Raw genomic sequence first — 16,031 nt, forward strand, 5'->3', positions numbered from 1 at the left:
AACCAGGCGTCCACCCTCATGTCACCTCCCGCCTCTCTCAAGCAATCTGAGATTCCAGGTCCGGTGAAATCAAGAATGTGGGCCCCTGCCGTGGCCGGTGTGGCTCAGTTGGTTGGATCTCCTCCCATGCACCAAAAGGCTGCTGGTTCAATTCCCGGTCAGGGCACACGCCCCGGTTGTGGGCTCAATCCCCAGTAGGGGGCGTGCAGGAGGCAGCCGATGGATGATTCTCTCTCGTTGATATTTCCCTCTCTCCTTCTCCCTTCCTCTCTGAAATCAATGAGAATATTTTTTAAAATCTTAGCTATTGTAAATAACACTCCTATGAACATGGGGTGCACATATTCTTCCTAATGGGTGTTTCAGGGTTCTTAGACTATATTCCCAGAAAAAAAAAGAAAAGCATAATGTGGCCCCTACACAGGAATGCAGTGTCCATATTCATGTCCTGGGTTTAGGGTCACTGCTGCCTTTTTCCCTGTTGCAGTCAATTTGACTGAAGTGTGACACAGCCACACAGAAGTCCCTGTACCAAAATCGATGAATTTTGAGAATATAAATTCACCTACTAGTCTATGACCAACACCCAGATAAGGAAACCAAACACTGCCGGCCTCCCAGAGCCTTCCTGGTGCCTCCGGGAGCCCACGGCTCTGACGCCCAGCACCTCATGTTCATTTTGCCGGCGTGCCCGGAGCAGGAATGGAATCCTGCAGGGCGTGCTCTGCTTCGCCCGGCTGCTGTGCTCAGCAGCGTTTGTGGGGTTCACCCGTGTTGTTCTGTGTGGCCGTACACTGTTCATTCTCACTGTGTTAGAGTGTTCTACTGTGTGTGCTCACCCCAATTTATTTGTTCACGCTACTGCACATGGATGTTGGGTGATTTCCAGTTCTTGCCTGTTACAAACAGTGCTGCTATGAACATCCTAGCACATGCCTTTTCACTGCAGCCTTTTGCCCAGCAGAAGATACACAGAATTAAAAACTAGTTTTTTAAATTTATTGATTTTGGAGAGAAAGAGGAAAGTGGAGGGAGGGAGGGAGAGAGGGAGGGAGGGAGGGAGGGAGGGAGGGACTTCAATTTGTTGTTCCACTTATTGATGCATTCACTGGTTGATTCTCGTATGTGCCCTGACCAGGGATCGTACCCTACAACCTTGGCATATCAGAGCAACGTTCTAACCAACTACCTGACCAGGGCAAAAGTTGAAAACTATTGCCTTAAGCCTCAAATCTTGAGAAAGCCCATCTGCCCCATCTCTTCAACGAAACATAATCCTTCCAGTAATGGAAAGCGCATTATTGGCCACAGGAGTCAGACTGCCTAAGACTAAAACCCTATTCTGCCACCTCGTCGCTGTGTGTCCTAGGGCCAGCACTTAACCTCTCTGTGCATGCGTCCTGGCCTGTAATGTGGGAATAAAAATAGTACTTCTAAGTTCGTTTGGTTGAGGATTAAATATGGAAACAGCACCTGCACAGAGCAAGCACTCATCAATGTCAGCAGCTATGATCACTGCCAAGGACACTCAGTCTTTCCCAGCACCCGGGGCCCCCACCTTTGGGGGGGGGGGGGTCCTGCCAAAACAGCCGAGGAAGGCCCTCGCACAGGAGACAGGAACTGAAGACAAACCATTTCACCACCTCCAACTGGGGGGGAGCTGCCCCACCAAGCCCTCCCTGTCACAGCAGCCTGCTCTGTCTCCCTCTGCCCCTGCGGTCACCGAGGGGGCCTGGCGGCCATGGCTCCTGTCCTTCTGCCCACAGGGCACTGGATTTCATTCCAAATGTGACCTCAACTAGGGGCACCATTCCGGGGCCATTACTAATGGGGTGCCGCAGCCCACCACAGGCTGCGGGGGCACCGACAGAGCCCAGGAACTGCTGCCTGGAAAAACAAATGCTTCCAGTGTCTATGCAGAGGAGAGGGAAGTGGACTTGTTCATTTTTTTTCGGTGACAAAGATGGAAAAAGCCCCTTGAAGCATGCAGTGCAGGGACTTAAGAGCCAGAGACCAGCGCCTCACACGACTGGTTGCCATGGCAACTGTATTTCACAGCAGGAACTCATTTTCATATGACAGTGACCTGTGGAGGGAAGGGAAGGACAGCTCCTCCAGAAACTTAGTTGAACAGTAGGCTGGGGCGGGAGGTTGGGTTTTATTTACCAAAAGAAGCATTTGAAAGTTCCTTTTGAAAAGGGACAGAAATGACCTGAGGGCCCCTAGGGATTCTCTGTTCCACAACTCTTACTTAAGGCAAACAGACACAGACACACACACACACACACACACACACACACGCACGCTCATGCATGAGGCTGGGCCTACAGCACAAAGGTCACTGGTCCCACCATTAACCATCTGTGGCTGTCACAGCGTCCCTGAGTCACCGGTCTCAGCATTAACCATCTGTTCAGTGACAAAGTCCTCTCCTGGAGTCCAGCAGACTCCCAAGCAACCGGCTGACCAAACCACCAGGCTGTCCCACACACCTGGGCCAGGTGCCGAGAGGACCCATAATACCTTGCTTTCCTGGAGAAACAGCAAATCCTAGTATTGAAAACAGCCTCAGGAGTCAGACTTGAGTTCCAGCCTCTGCTCTGCCACCTACAGGCTGTGTGGCTCAGGCAGGTGCCGTGGACCCCGCTGGGCTGTGTCCTCCTGGGCAGAATGAAGGCAATAAGCATAGCTCCTACCCCTCTGGGCGCTGGGAGGATAACTCGCACACAGGAGGGAACGCCTGGGAAATCAGCACACGCCCTGCGCATAACGACCACTCAGCAAACAGCTGCTGTAATTAAGAGCCAGCAAAGTAACTCGCACACCCACCATCTGATGGGAAGCTAATCGCAGGGAACAAGGTATTAACTTGGGTGGCCCACACTGTAATGAAGCCATCAGGAAGCCCCGCAGGAGTGCAGACCAAGGGGACCTGGGAGGCTGGGACCGTCCAGCAGGGAGGTGGCGTTTGAACCACACTCTGAAGGGTGATGGGAGGTATTCTTGGAGGTTTGGGGAGGAGGGAATTCCTAAATCAAGAGCCTACAGGTTACCCATCCTAGGGAACCAGGAGGAAGGCAAGAGGCCTCGGGGACCCAAGGGGACCCAAAGGGACCTGCGACCAGCAGGCAGACAGCTGTGACGGTGCCAGGTGGAGTGGGAAAGCCAAGGAGGGAGGGAAAATGGCATCTGAGCTGGGTCCCAAAGGGTAAGGGAGGGAAGTAGATGCAGAACAGGAAATTGGTTCTGCAGAGTGAGGCCACCTGAGGCAGAGGATGAGCTGGCTTTGTGTGGGAGGAAACCCCGAGCTTATGAAAACTTCTTAGGGGAGAGGTTGCAGCGACAGTAGTCAAGGATCATGAGACTAGAGGCAACATGACAGAGGGATTGTGGGGGCTGGAGAGGATCCCCCAGCTGAGGGGCTCTGAACTCCGGCCTGCGATGTTCAAGGCCAGGAGAGGCGGCAGCACTCGGGGAAAGTGCGTGTGACAGGGGAGGAGGGAACCTACCGCTGAGTGAGGGCAGCTGCCCAGGAGGAGACGGCCAGCCTTGGACATGCTGAGTCTGGGGTGTCGCCGGGCACCCAAGGAGCCAGGACTTGAGCTGAACCCCAGAGGGGGGGTTGCTCCCTGGGAAGCGAAACACAAGGCCTCACAAAAGGCCCCAGAAAAGAGGGAAGCGGGGTCAGAAGAGGAGAAGGAAAACGGAGACATAAGCACAAAGCCAGGAGGGAGGGGTGTCCCAGACATCACAGCAGGGAAGGCTGCACAGAGGACGCGTGCACACGGGGTCTGCTTCCCAGGCAGCTGGGTGAGGCGGACACAGCAGTGTGAGGAGACAAGATGACTTCCGGGGAAGCAGTTTCAGCAATGGAGTGGGGCCGGCAGCCTGGCTGCAGAGGGTGAGGAGGGGTAGGTGGAGCCGAGGCAGCAGCAGGTGCGGAGCACTTGGTGGGGAAATGTGAGGAAAGAGGAAAGGAAACCATGGCTCCCATGCATGTTTACCTCCCCCTTCCACCCTCCCAAAAAGATGGGAGGCCAGGGGATGTCAGAGGAGGACGGAGGGACATGAAGACCTGGGTAAGGGCACAATCTCTCACGGCATGGGGGTGGGGAGGGGCAGAGACTGGACCGCAGCCCTGGCTCTGCCAATGCTCTTAATGTTAGGGGCAGACATAGAATATTGGGGACCAGCTCAATGCTAAGAAACATTAACCACGCTCTGTTAACTAGGATGGTGCTGTTCTGCTTAAAGAAAGCACATTCTAACCCGGCTGAGAGCTGTACGCCCTGAGACCTGGGAGCTAACATTGGAATGCAGTCCCTCCTCCAGTGCGAGAACTGCCTGTCATGACGGAAAGATTTACAGCCTCGTGGCTGAAACAGTCTAGTCCTGAAGGCACCTGCTCTGTACGCCCCGCCATTACCTGTACTCTGGTCCCACGGTGCCCAGAGGCAACCCCCCTACTCCCACCCCAACCCGCATGACCGGTAACCTGTGATGATCATCCCATGCCTGCCTCCCATGCCTGTAATTCCCACTTCCCCACGTAATCTTTGTCCTTCGACCCAATGTAAGCAGCTGGCTATGGAGGGGTGCAGAGCAGATTTCTGTGGGTGACCTGCTGCTCTCCCCTACTGCCGGCAGTTTTGGAATAAACGCTCATGTATGATTCAACCCTGTCTCTGCTGAATTGGCTGAAGAAGTGACAAGCAGCCCGGACCTCTTGGTTACATTACTAAGGTGGCCAGGGACACCCCCTGACTCCTCCAGACTGCTGGGAGGACCAAGGTTCCCACCGGCCTCAGAGGTAATATGATTTATTTATTTATTTATTTTTATTTTTTATATATTTTATTGATTTTTTACAGAGAGGAAGGGAGAGGGATAGAGTTAGAAACATCGATCAGAGAGAAACATCGACCAGCTGCCTCCTGCACACTCCCTACTGGGGATGTGCCCGCAACCAAGGTACATGCCCTTGACCGGAATGGAACCTGGGACCTTTTAGTCCGCAGGCTGACGCTCCATCCACTGAGCCAAACCGGTCAGGGCGGTAATCTGATCTTTAACATGAACCCCCTCGGCCCTGGACCTCCCCCTTCCACATCACACCTCTCCTGGGGCAACCTCTGGGGTGGGAGTGGGGGCGTAACAGACCACCCCTGCGGGGAGATCTGATCCTCAGCCCCTGAGCAGCCAGGCAGCCCCGGTCAAATTCCCAGACTTCCCAGCAGAGCCCTCCTGGCAGCTTCCACTTAACAACGCAGGTGTCATGGGCACCATTGTGAGCCCAGAGCCTTCATGGCGAGGTGCACAGGGTGGGTTTCTGCATTACCTCCAAGCCTTCCGCCTGGGAAGGACAGAGGTGGGCCTGACTGCTGGGAGGACGGGAAAACGAAGCCGGGCACGACTCTCCGGCTGCAAGAGGTAGGCAGCGTGACCGGAGGAATCCTGGCCAGCGAGAAACCCCTCCATCCCGCACGCACACACTTCCGGCACCTCACCGTGGGCGGGAGTTCAAATGCCCGGGGCCCACCGCGGCGCCCGATGCCCATCCTCACCAAAGGCCAGGCCGTCGGGCACCACCCCGGGCTGCCTGCCCACGTGCGCCCCGGCGGCGCTGGGTAAACAGCGCACCTGTTGACTCGCTCGCCCGCGCTCAGCCCAGCGCCGCCTGGTGTCCGAGGCCGCCCTCGTCCGCTCTCCCCCCTCCCCCACTCGGCCACTCCCGCGGCTCCCACCTCGGGGCACCGGACGAGCTCCCCAGACGGGCCCGGCCGGGCTGCAGCCCAGACCCAACGCCCTAACCGTCCCGGGGCCCGGCCCAGGCGCCGCCCGCGCCCCGCCGCCCCGGGCTCGCCCCTTCCCCGGGCGCAAAGAGCTCCTAGTTCCGTCCACCGCGCTAGGGCCGCCCTGCGCGCCCGCTGGGCCCCCGCCGCGGAGCCAGACGCACTCCCCAGCCCTCGGAGACTGGGCCCCCGAACGGGGAGAGGGTGGCGGGGTGGCCCCACTTTAGCCAGACTTACCTGCGGGTTCGGCCCAGCCGCCTGGCGCGCTCCCTGGCTGCCCTCTGGCGGCGGCCGCGGGGATCCAGGCGCCCGTCCCGCCCCGCCCCGCCCTTCTCCCACCTGGAACCTGCTGCCAGGGCGGGAGAACCCGGCCTCGGGTCACCTGGTAGGCGGGGCCCCTCTGAATGGCTGTTCTGGGCAAGGACGGGTCTCGAAGGCCCCTTCTTAATAGTATTGGATAACAAACACCACGATCTTTTCCTTAAGCAGCTTCAAGCCCTTGCTTTCTAGCACTACCAGGTCCCCAAGCTCAATTTCCTGCCCAGTCCTAGAATCAGCCATTTCTCTGACAGCCGTGCTTCCTTTCACTGGGGAAGAGTCAGAAACAAGATCTGGGGTTAGGTGTGCTCTTTGCCACTGCGCCCATTGCATGTTATCATTAATAACCTACAACAGGCCAAGGGGAGTTAGACCTCTCTATCCCGTGAAGTGTCCTTGTCTGCTTCCTCCCTGAGGCTTGGGGTCATCGCTGCAAAGACAGGCCCTGGACCCCAGGCCCTGGGAAGGAGGCGAGCACTGAGAAGGTGCTCTCAGTCCCCGGCACAGGGGGGAGCCTCGGGGTGACCTGCAGGCCAAGGTGAAGGTCTGGGTGCCGCGGAACCAGTTGAATAATGAACATGCAGCCAGCGATGGCTGCAAGGTTGCAGCCTAGAGATAAACGGGTCCATGAAAAATAAGTAGCAACAGGAAGCAGGGCCCAGTAGGTATGGTGACTGCTGGTTTCTTGGGCAAGAGGTCTTTACTGTGGGTGTTGGGCTGAGAAGGATTCTAGTTGTGTTGTGCCTGTTTGAGAGATGTTTATACTTTTAAAAAATATTTTTAAATTTATTAATTTATTTTAGAGAAGGGAGAGAGAGAGAGAGAGAGAGAGAGATCAATTTGTTGTTCCACATTCTTATTCACTCATTGGTTGCTTCCTGTATGTGCCCTGACCAGGGATGGAACCCAAAACCTTGGGTCATTGGGAGGACACTTTGACCAACTGAGCATCCAGCCAGCCAGGAGCCCTGATGTTTATCCTCTAAACCAGCTTCTCAAATGTGGCCTCGGGGCTCTTGTGTCAGAAGCACCTGAGGAATTATTCAACATGCGGAGTCACAGGCCCTGTATTGACTCTGGAGGTGGGGCCTGGCACCACATTCAACACCTTCTCCCAGGGATTCTGAGTCCCACCAAAGGTGGCCCTTGCTGTCCGCAGTCAGGATGCCACGGGGGAGAGAATCTACGTCTGTTCTCTTTCTCCAGACGCCAACCTGACCCCATATTGCCTTTGGTTTCTTTTTTCTTTTCTTCTTTTTTTTTGTCCATGTGTAGAACATTGGAACAAACATATTGCTCCTTTCTGAGCCTCTAACAACCTCAACAGGAACAGCCTCGTTGACTTTGCCTTTCTTTTGACAAAGACTCTCTCCTGGGCCAAATTTCGGTCGGGTTTCTCTGAGCCCTCTTCTCCACGAGGCTGTCACCTTGGCCCATCGCAACTGCTTCTCAGCACAAACGATTCTGTCCACCCCTCCACACACGCAGAGGCTCGAACGCACAACCTAACACTGCTCCCAGCAGCCTCAGGCCGCGTGTCCCTGTGATGACCCAGCCCCACCTCCAGCTCCTCTCTGAAAAACACTCAAAGCTTCCAAAAGAATGTATCATTTGTCCCAGCCAAGATCTGCTGGTGGGCCCCTGACCTCCGTTTTCTTAGAGCATTTATTTTTTTTTTAAACTTAATGTTGTAAATTCTTTCCCTGTGCCTTTGAGAGGTCCGTGTGTCATGGGACGGGGACCCGGGCCAAGTCTGCCTCGGGCGGGCAGTAGGGTGTGGGCTCCTGAGGTTGTGCGGGAGAGATTTCACAACAGGAGTCCAGGTGACTTGGAGAGTGTTGATTAAAGCTGGGACGTGCGCGTTTAGGAGAAAAGGATGGACGTGCTCCACGGAGTTCCCACAGGCAGCCTTTGTCTCGAGGGCTTCCTCTCTCTTTTGCAGACGAGAACACCAGGGGAGACGCCCGGGGAGGGTTTCAGCAGGATAGTCACCAGCTTTCCAGGTGTGTGTTCTTAAATATTCGGACGAGCCCATGCTGGTTTGGCTCAGTGGATAGAGCGTCGGCCTATGGACTGAAGGGTCGCAGGTTCAATTCCAGCCAAGGGCACATGCCTGGGTTGCGGGCTCGATCCCCAATAGGGGGCGTGCAGGAGGCAGCCAATCAATGATTCTCTCATCATTGATGTTTCTCTCTCTCTCTCCCTCTCCCTTCCTCTCTGAAATCAATAAAGTATATTTTTTTTAAAATATGCGGACGAGCCAAAACAAGTGCGTGGAGGGAGCGGTCCTATTCTGGTCAGCTTTGCCTCTCTCTTGCATTTGCTTGACTCTAATTGGACTTTTTGTTATTTATTCCCCTGACTTCCTCCATCCTTGGGTTTGGCTGGTGCTAAGGGCACTAACTGGGTCTCTGTTGCCCATCTCGTGCCCAGGGCCATTTAGGCTATTGACTCTCTGGTTAGGGAGGAGAGGCGTGAACTATCTCTCGGGTATCCTTGGTTAGGGAAGGTATAAAATTGACGATTCACTCGCTGACTATACATTGCTTGGCTTGCTTGGCCCTATTTGTCTCACTGTGGAAGGCAGTTAGACAGACAGGAGCAGAGCAAGGGCCTGGTAGAGAAGGTCCGCGGGGAGAAAGCCCCAGATGCCTGCCAATGGATGGTTGCAGGATGGGACCTCGCCCGAGGGTGTCCCTGTGATGACCCTCGAATGTGGAGGTTTGGAGCGCCGGACCTTTCCTCCTTAGAGACAACATCTAGACTCCAGGCCCAGAAAAGAGCAAAACCAGACCAGTGACCCTACAGCTGCCCAGTGGCATTGAATAATGACCCCCTGCCCTGGTGCTGGCCAATCAATCAGTGGAGACCACAACCCTGAAAGGACACTCCTGGGAAACTGCTGAATATCCTATTGCTCTTCCCCTGGGATCTCCCTAAAATCTCCACCCAAAACCCTTAGGACAGAGGACCCCAAAGCCCCTGCCTTTTCCTTCCCCTTCCCTCCTCTTCCCCCCTTCCAACCCCCGGGCCTGTTACCATTAGCTTCCTCACTCCTAAGCTCCAAGGGCCCTTCCTTTACCTCTATAACTTATTTCCTAAACCCGTTTCTAATAGGAATTACTTTTTCTACCTCTGAGATTTTATAAATAAACGTTCTTTTACAGTTTGTATCTTGGCTCTGAATTCTTTCCTAGCCAGAACCCAAGTACGGAGGCTGCTGAACCCAGGCTTGGTCTGACCCCACCGGTCAGGCACCTGGTGCCATTCCTGCCACTTACAGCATAACCATTCGCCTCAGTTTCCCTTTTTCCACTTGTCAAAAAAAAAAAGTTCTCCTAACATCTAACTAGCCGCCCAGCTGGTGTGGCTCAGTGGTTGAGCATTGATCTATGAACCAGGAGGTCACGGTTCAATTCCCAGTCAGGGCACATGCCCAGGTTGCAGGCTAGAGCCCTAATGGGAGGCATGCAGAAGGCAGCCAATTAATGATTCAATGATTCTCTCTCATCATTGATGTTTCCATCGCTCTCTTCCTCTCCCTTCCTGTCTGAAATCAATAAAAATATATATTAAAAAACAAACAAGCAAAACAAAAACATCTAACTATCCTGCCTCCGTGTATGTCCCAGGACCCAGGGTACATTTCTGAGGGCCCCGGGAGCCAATCCTTCCGAGTGGCGTTGTCAGGAAGGACAGCACCCTGTGTCCCAGTCACTGTGGGAGGGGAGGGGCCTAGCCTGGGTAAATGCCACTTACCAGACACAGACGGCCTAATCACATTGACATTAGCCACTTACAGTTTTTATAATGTTCCACTTTCCCGACGATGCTGGAGCCCCTACTGCTTCCCTTTCCTACTCCCTCATTCTCTCTTTAAAAGGCCAAGTCACGTCCTAGCCGATTTGATTCAATAGATAGTCAGCCTACGGACTTGAGGGTCTCAGATTCTATTCCAGTCAAGGGCATGTACCTCGGTTGCAGGCTCGATCCCTGGCCCTGATCGGGGCATGAGTGGGAAGCAACCAATCGATGAGTCTCTCTCACGTTGATGTTTCTTTCTGTCTCTACCTCTCCTTTCCAATCTCTCTAAAAATCAATGAAAAAATATCCTCAGGTGAGGATAACAACAACAGCAAAAAAGGCCAAGTCACCTCTACACAGGTCAGAGTCCAGCTCAGTTCTATACTGAAGAAGTCTCTTGGCCAGGTAGCTTCGTTGGATAGAGCAGTATCCCCATACGCCAGGGTTGTGGGTTTGATCCCCTGTCAGGGTACATACAAGAAGAAACAGATACATAAATAAGTGGAACAACAAATCAGTCTCTCTCTCTCTCTCTCTCTCTCATCAATTTTTTTACAAAAGAAATCTCTTTTTCCTACTGCTGCAGCAGTACTGAATAAACTCTGTCTTTCCCACCACTAACTAGTGTCCATCTTTGTTTTCCTTTAACACTTTCCAGGAATGCTCCTGGTGAGACGGAGTGTTGGAGTCCCCACCTCAGAACCAACAGCCTCGGACTCAAAGTGAAATAGCAGCTGCCAAAGGCAAGCATGAGGGCACTCGTTCAGCTGTCACCCAGCAAGGCCTGGATCCGGGCGTTCCCCTTGCTTAGGCAGGGAAACAGCAGCACAAAATAGCAAAAAACTAAGACAGGAAGAAACTTATATCTCTGAGTTCTGGAAAGAGCCTGGAAGTGTAGACACAATCCATTAGCATGGAGAGGCCCCAGCCTCCTCCCCTGTGCAGCACTTACAGCTGCTGTGAGGAAGGGGCTATGCAAACAGAGTCTGAGGTGGGTGGGCCCCAGTTCCTGGGATCTGCAGTGTGAAGAGGCCGACAGAGACGGCCCAGACACGGGTAGCAGATCATTACACTCAAGGAGCACACAGATCCTGTGTAGTCACTTTCTGTGTACTACCTCGTGGGTACTGTTACTGTCCCCAGTTCACAGGCGAGGGAACCAGGGGTTGGAACAGCTAAGCTTACTTACCAGGCTGTGGGGGCCTGAAGGAGGCCAAGGGCCTGGTGGGGGCAGTTAGGGCTACCCGGTGAAGGACAGGTATCATGTCAATGCCCCCAGAGAAACAGGAAGGGAAATACTTCAGGAATAGCCAGGCCCCACCGCTGGGCCAGCTGAACTAGTCATGGGATCACTGCATTGCCAAGGCATTGTCCTGAGGGCTGGAGCAGGGCCCTGACCAGGTGTCCACTCTCATGGGCTTTCGCAAAGTGCATAATGTGTTCTGAAATCCGTGTTTTCAAGGGACGGATGTCACCCTGCGGGATCAGCCAGGAGTTGAGAACGTCTCATCACTAACACTGTACCCAGGCCGTTTTGTCTGTTAGTTGGCAGTTCAAAACAAAATATGACATTAGATATGCACTAGGAACTATGCTAAATGCTTTTCAAATAATAATCCATTTAATCCTCTTAACAAGCCTACAATGGAGGTATGCATTATCATAACTATGTTGTTTTCTATTTATTTCAGAGAGAGGAAGGGAGAGGGAGAGATGGATGATAGAAACATCAATGATGAGAGAGAATCATTGATCAGCTGCCTCTTGCACAGCCCCTATTGGTGATCGAGCTGGCAACCCAAGCATGTGCCCTGATCAGGAATCAAACCATGATCTCCTGGTCCATGGGTTGATGCTCAACCACTGAGCCACACTGGCTGGGCTATCATGACTATTTATTTATTTATTGTTAATCCTCACCTGAGGATATTTTTCCATTGATATTTAGAGAGTGAAAGGGAAGGATAGAGACAGAGAGAAACATCGATGTGAGAGAGACACATCGATTTGTTGCCTCCCACACGCACCCTGACCAGGGCCAGGGATTGAGCCTGCGATCGAGGTATGTGCCCATGACTGGAATTGAACCCGGAACCCTCAGTCCACGGGCCAAAGCTCTAGCCACTGAGCCAAACCGACTATTTAAAAGAAGAGAAAGTTGGGGCACAGAACGGTTAATAGCACAAGGTCACGCAGCAAATAAGTAGCAGGACTAGGAGTCAAACCCAAGCGGTCTGGTTCCAGAACCCATGCGAGTGTGTGGAAGGAAGACACCCTACCCCCGAGGTTCTTTCTGCTGGTCTAGTAACCAAACAGACAGGAGACAGATCAACACGAGCAAATAACCAAATTTAATACATACATATGTACGGAAACCCTGCGTACAGGAGAGAGTCCGAGAGCCCACAGGAAAGAGAGGTTCAAAGACAAAAAGGCACCATGAGCAAATAAGACATTCTGAGCCAGGGAGGAGCTACGGTGCCGCGGGGCTCCTTGCAGGTGGTTAAGAGGAGCAGATGTTGGGTAAATGGGAGTTTGCCCTGAGGTATAGCTACGTCAAAAGAGGTCATCTCTGATCATCTGTTATTATGGGCAAGGTCCCTACTTCAAGTTCTAGAGTGTTCAGGGAGGGGCAGAAATTTCCGTAGAGCCTGTGGCTAGAATTGCCTTCAGTTCAAACACTCCACATACCACAGAGGCACACCTTTGGGCGTGAACCCAGCCAGGAGTTGAGAACGGCTCATCGTGAACACTGCACCCGGCCATTTTGTCTGTTTGTCTGAAGTTCAAAGCACAGCAAATAAGCAGCAGAACCAGGAGTCAACCCCAAGCAGTCTGCTTCCGGAGCCCATGCGAATGCAGGGAAGGAAGGAACTTGCCTCTTTCCTCAAAGTGCTTTTGGCTGGAACCCCTGCCTTCAGAAGTGAGCCCACACACAAGGAACCAGGGGTGACACAGCCTGCCAGAGTAGGGGGTGAGGGGGGCAGCTGGGGGGCTTCCTCACCTGTAGGCCTTTGGTCAGCTGAAGGAGTGAGTTCTCTAAGCCCCTGGCATCTTCATTGTCAATTTCTCCCTCGGGCCCATGAGTCAGGCCCAGGTCTGAAAGATGTCTTTCTCATGCTGAAGATGGAGATAACGGGATTGTCCCTCAGCCAATGGTGCATCCCTGGGCCCTCCTACCCTTTTCTGTGCTGCATTTGTCTGCCCTGGTAGCCAAACTCACTAGATGAGGAGCCCACCATAAGGTGGGGAATATAGGGTGTCCCAAAAAATGTACACACACACTTTGAAGAATTATAAAGGCAGTGTTTATTAAAATACGTTTCATTGCCTGGGTGGCATGGTTCAGTAGTTGAGCATTGACCTATGAACCAGGAGGTCACGGCTCGATTCCTGGTCAGGGCACATGCCCAGGTTGCAGGCTCGATCCTTAGCGTGGGGCAGGCAGGGGGCAGCTGATCAATGATTCAATGATTCTCTCTCATCACTGATGTTTCTATCTCTCTCTCCCTCTCCCTTCCTCTTTGAAATCAACAAAAATACATTTTAAAAATAAATAAATAAGATACATTTCATTTTCAAAATGGAGCTATCGGCTGTTTGAAGTGTATGTACATATTTTGGGGGTTAGGACTTCACCATGTGAATCTGAGAGGGACACCATCCAGCCCATCACAAGATCCCCAGGAAACGTACAGGCTGGAGTTACGTGAGGTTTTGCTTGCTAGGAGAAAATATGTTAGACATACTAAAAGCTTAAAGAATAATATAAACATACGATGCACCCACTGCTCCACTGCTCAGCCTAAGAAATGAAATGTTCCCAGTACAGGGCAGCCCCTTGTGAAACCTTTGCAGGCATGACCTCCTCCAAGCATTTCTTGGCTCCCACATTTCTGTATACTTTGCCCACATGCCCATGCATCCTCAAATACATATAATACTGTTTTTGTGTGTGTGTCTGAAACTTTATGTGAATGGAACATTCTCTATGCTTTTTTTAATTGGGAAGAAATTCACATAACGTACAATTAACCATTTTAAAGTGTATGACTCAGTGGCATTTAGTGCATTCACAATATTGTGCAACCACCATCTCTTTCGTTTCAACATATTTTTATCACTCCGTAGAAAACATCCTATGCATTAAGCAATCCCTCCCTGTAGCCCCTCCTCCCACCCCTGGCAGCCACAAGTTTGCTTTCTGCCTATGGACTTGCTTATTTGTTTTCTTCTGTAACTTACTTTTTTGCTCAGCCTTTGAGAAATACATCCTTGTGGTCCATAGTGTGAGAATAAGCAAGTAATCTTTTCTGTCCAAGAAGGGAGTTTAGGCAACTGCCATTTTGAAACAGCCAAGTAAACCTCTCCCTTTTTTTCCTTTAAATTAGCCAATTGCACAAGAGTGTGAGCCTAAGCTCTGATCAATCAAGAGTGAGGGACAGCCCTGGCTGGTTTGGCTCAGTGGATAGAGCGTCGGCCTGCGGACTGAAGGGTCCCAGGTTCGATTCCGGTCAAGGACATGTACCTTGGTTGCGGGCACATACCCAGTAGGAGATGTGCAGAAGGCAGCTGATCGATGTTTCTCTCTCATCGATGTTTCTAACTCTCTATCCCTCTCCCTTCCTCTCTGTAAAAAAAAAAAAAAAAAAAAAAAAAAAAATCAATAAAATAAAAAAAAAATTTTAAAAAGAGTGAGCCCAACGGGACCGCCCGCTCAGTGCACGTGCTGCCAGACTCTGCGTTGGTGCACACCCTTCTGCCGAAGTAAAGATACTTGCCTTGCTCTCTGGCTCCCAAGTACCTCTGTGTTCTACCAGGACCCCTCATTTGGGGGGCTCGCCTTATTTCTAACACATAGTTGTTGCTTTTATTCCCACGTAATAGTCCATCATGAAACTCAATTACACATTTTTAAAATTCTAACTTCAGTTGATGACTTATGGAACTTCTAAGTATTCATTTTAAAATCAGTGTTACATGCATGTAGTAACAAAGTCAGCGACCACAGAAGATTGAATGAAAACTGTCTTTTCCCCCTTCCACAGAGACCACCACTTACCTGTGTCTCATGCGTCACGTTAGCACCATGCCAGGCAGCTCCATATACATGCATATATGGCATATACATCGTTCACACATATGTTATTTAATAAGTATTTGTTAATCCTCACCCAAGGATTTTTCCCCCCATTGATTTTTCAGACAGAGTGGAAGGGATGGGGAGAGACACAGAGAGAGAGAGAGACATCGATGTGAAAGAGACACATCGATTGGCTGCCTCCCCCACATGCTTGACTGGGGCCTGGGATCAAGGTATGGGCCCTTGACTGGAATCGAACCCTTGGTCCTTCAGTTCCCAAGCTGATGCTCTAACCACTGAGCAACTGGCCAGGGCTTTGATAAGTATTTATTGAGTGCTTGTTGTATGCCAAGCACTACTTAGGTGTTGGAGGTTCAGCAGTGAACAAAACAAAGTTTCCAGATAACACGTAAACGAACAACTAGATGTAAAAATAAAGGACACTAGGGACATGGGAGTAATAGGCAGTGACGGCTTCTCTGATGAGATGACATTCGAATTGTAGGAGACCCTCCTGGGTTCAGTGGCTAGGGGCCTATGAATCAAACTGATAGAAGACAGAGTCACAAGAGAAAAAATTTTCGTTACATACATAATGGAAACACAGTGTTCAGGTACAAAAAAAAATGTGGCTCAAGGAAGGGGCCAATGGAAACAACCTGAGAGCCAATTGGATTAAGACGGTGTGGTACACACACACACACACACACACACACACGAATACTACTCATCCATAAACAAGCTGAAATATTGCCATTGTCGACAACATAGCTGGATCTCGAGAGTATTATGCTAAGTGAAATAAATCAGATGAAAAGGATAAGAACGATATGATTTCACTTATAGGTGGGATATAAAGCAGAAAGTGACAAACAAATGCATAGATACGACCAACAGAATGGCACTTACTAGAGGAGAAAGAGGGTGGGGGAGGGCGAAGTGGGTAAAGGGGGTCAGATATATGGTAACAGGAGATGAGACTTCTGGTGGGGAGCACACAGACATCGAATTATAATCCTCAACACTGAGATGAC

The 16,031-nt window shown here is 51.6% G+C and overlaps 1 protein-coding gene across 1 annotated transcript in view; it reads right to left on the reverse strand.

Annotated features, from left to right (window-relative positions):
- The window catches only part of RPH3AL (rabphilin 3A like (without C2 domains)), a 130,048-nt gene extending 123,996 nt beyond the window's left edge, over window positions 1-6,052 (reverse strand). The window contains exon 1 of the mRNA XM_070394728.1: window positions 6,030-6,052. The gene's annotated coding sequence lies outside the window, so the exon portion shown is untranslated. The remainder of the gene's footprint in view (window positions 1-6,029) is intronic.
- Window positions 6,053-16,031: the final 9,979 nt, after the last annotated feature.

This window comes from Myotis yumanensis, unplaced genomic scaffold (genome assembly GCF_028538775.1).
Source record: "Myotis yumanensis isolate MYYU_CA2020_CCGP unplaced genomic scaffold, mMyoYum1.0.hap1 SCAF_16, whole genome shotgun sequence".
NCBI lineage: Eukaryota > Metazoa > Chordata > Mammalia > Chiroptera > Vespertilionidae > Myotis > Myotis yumanensis.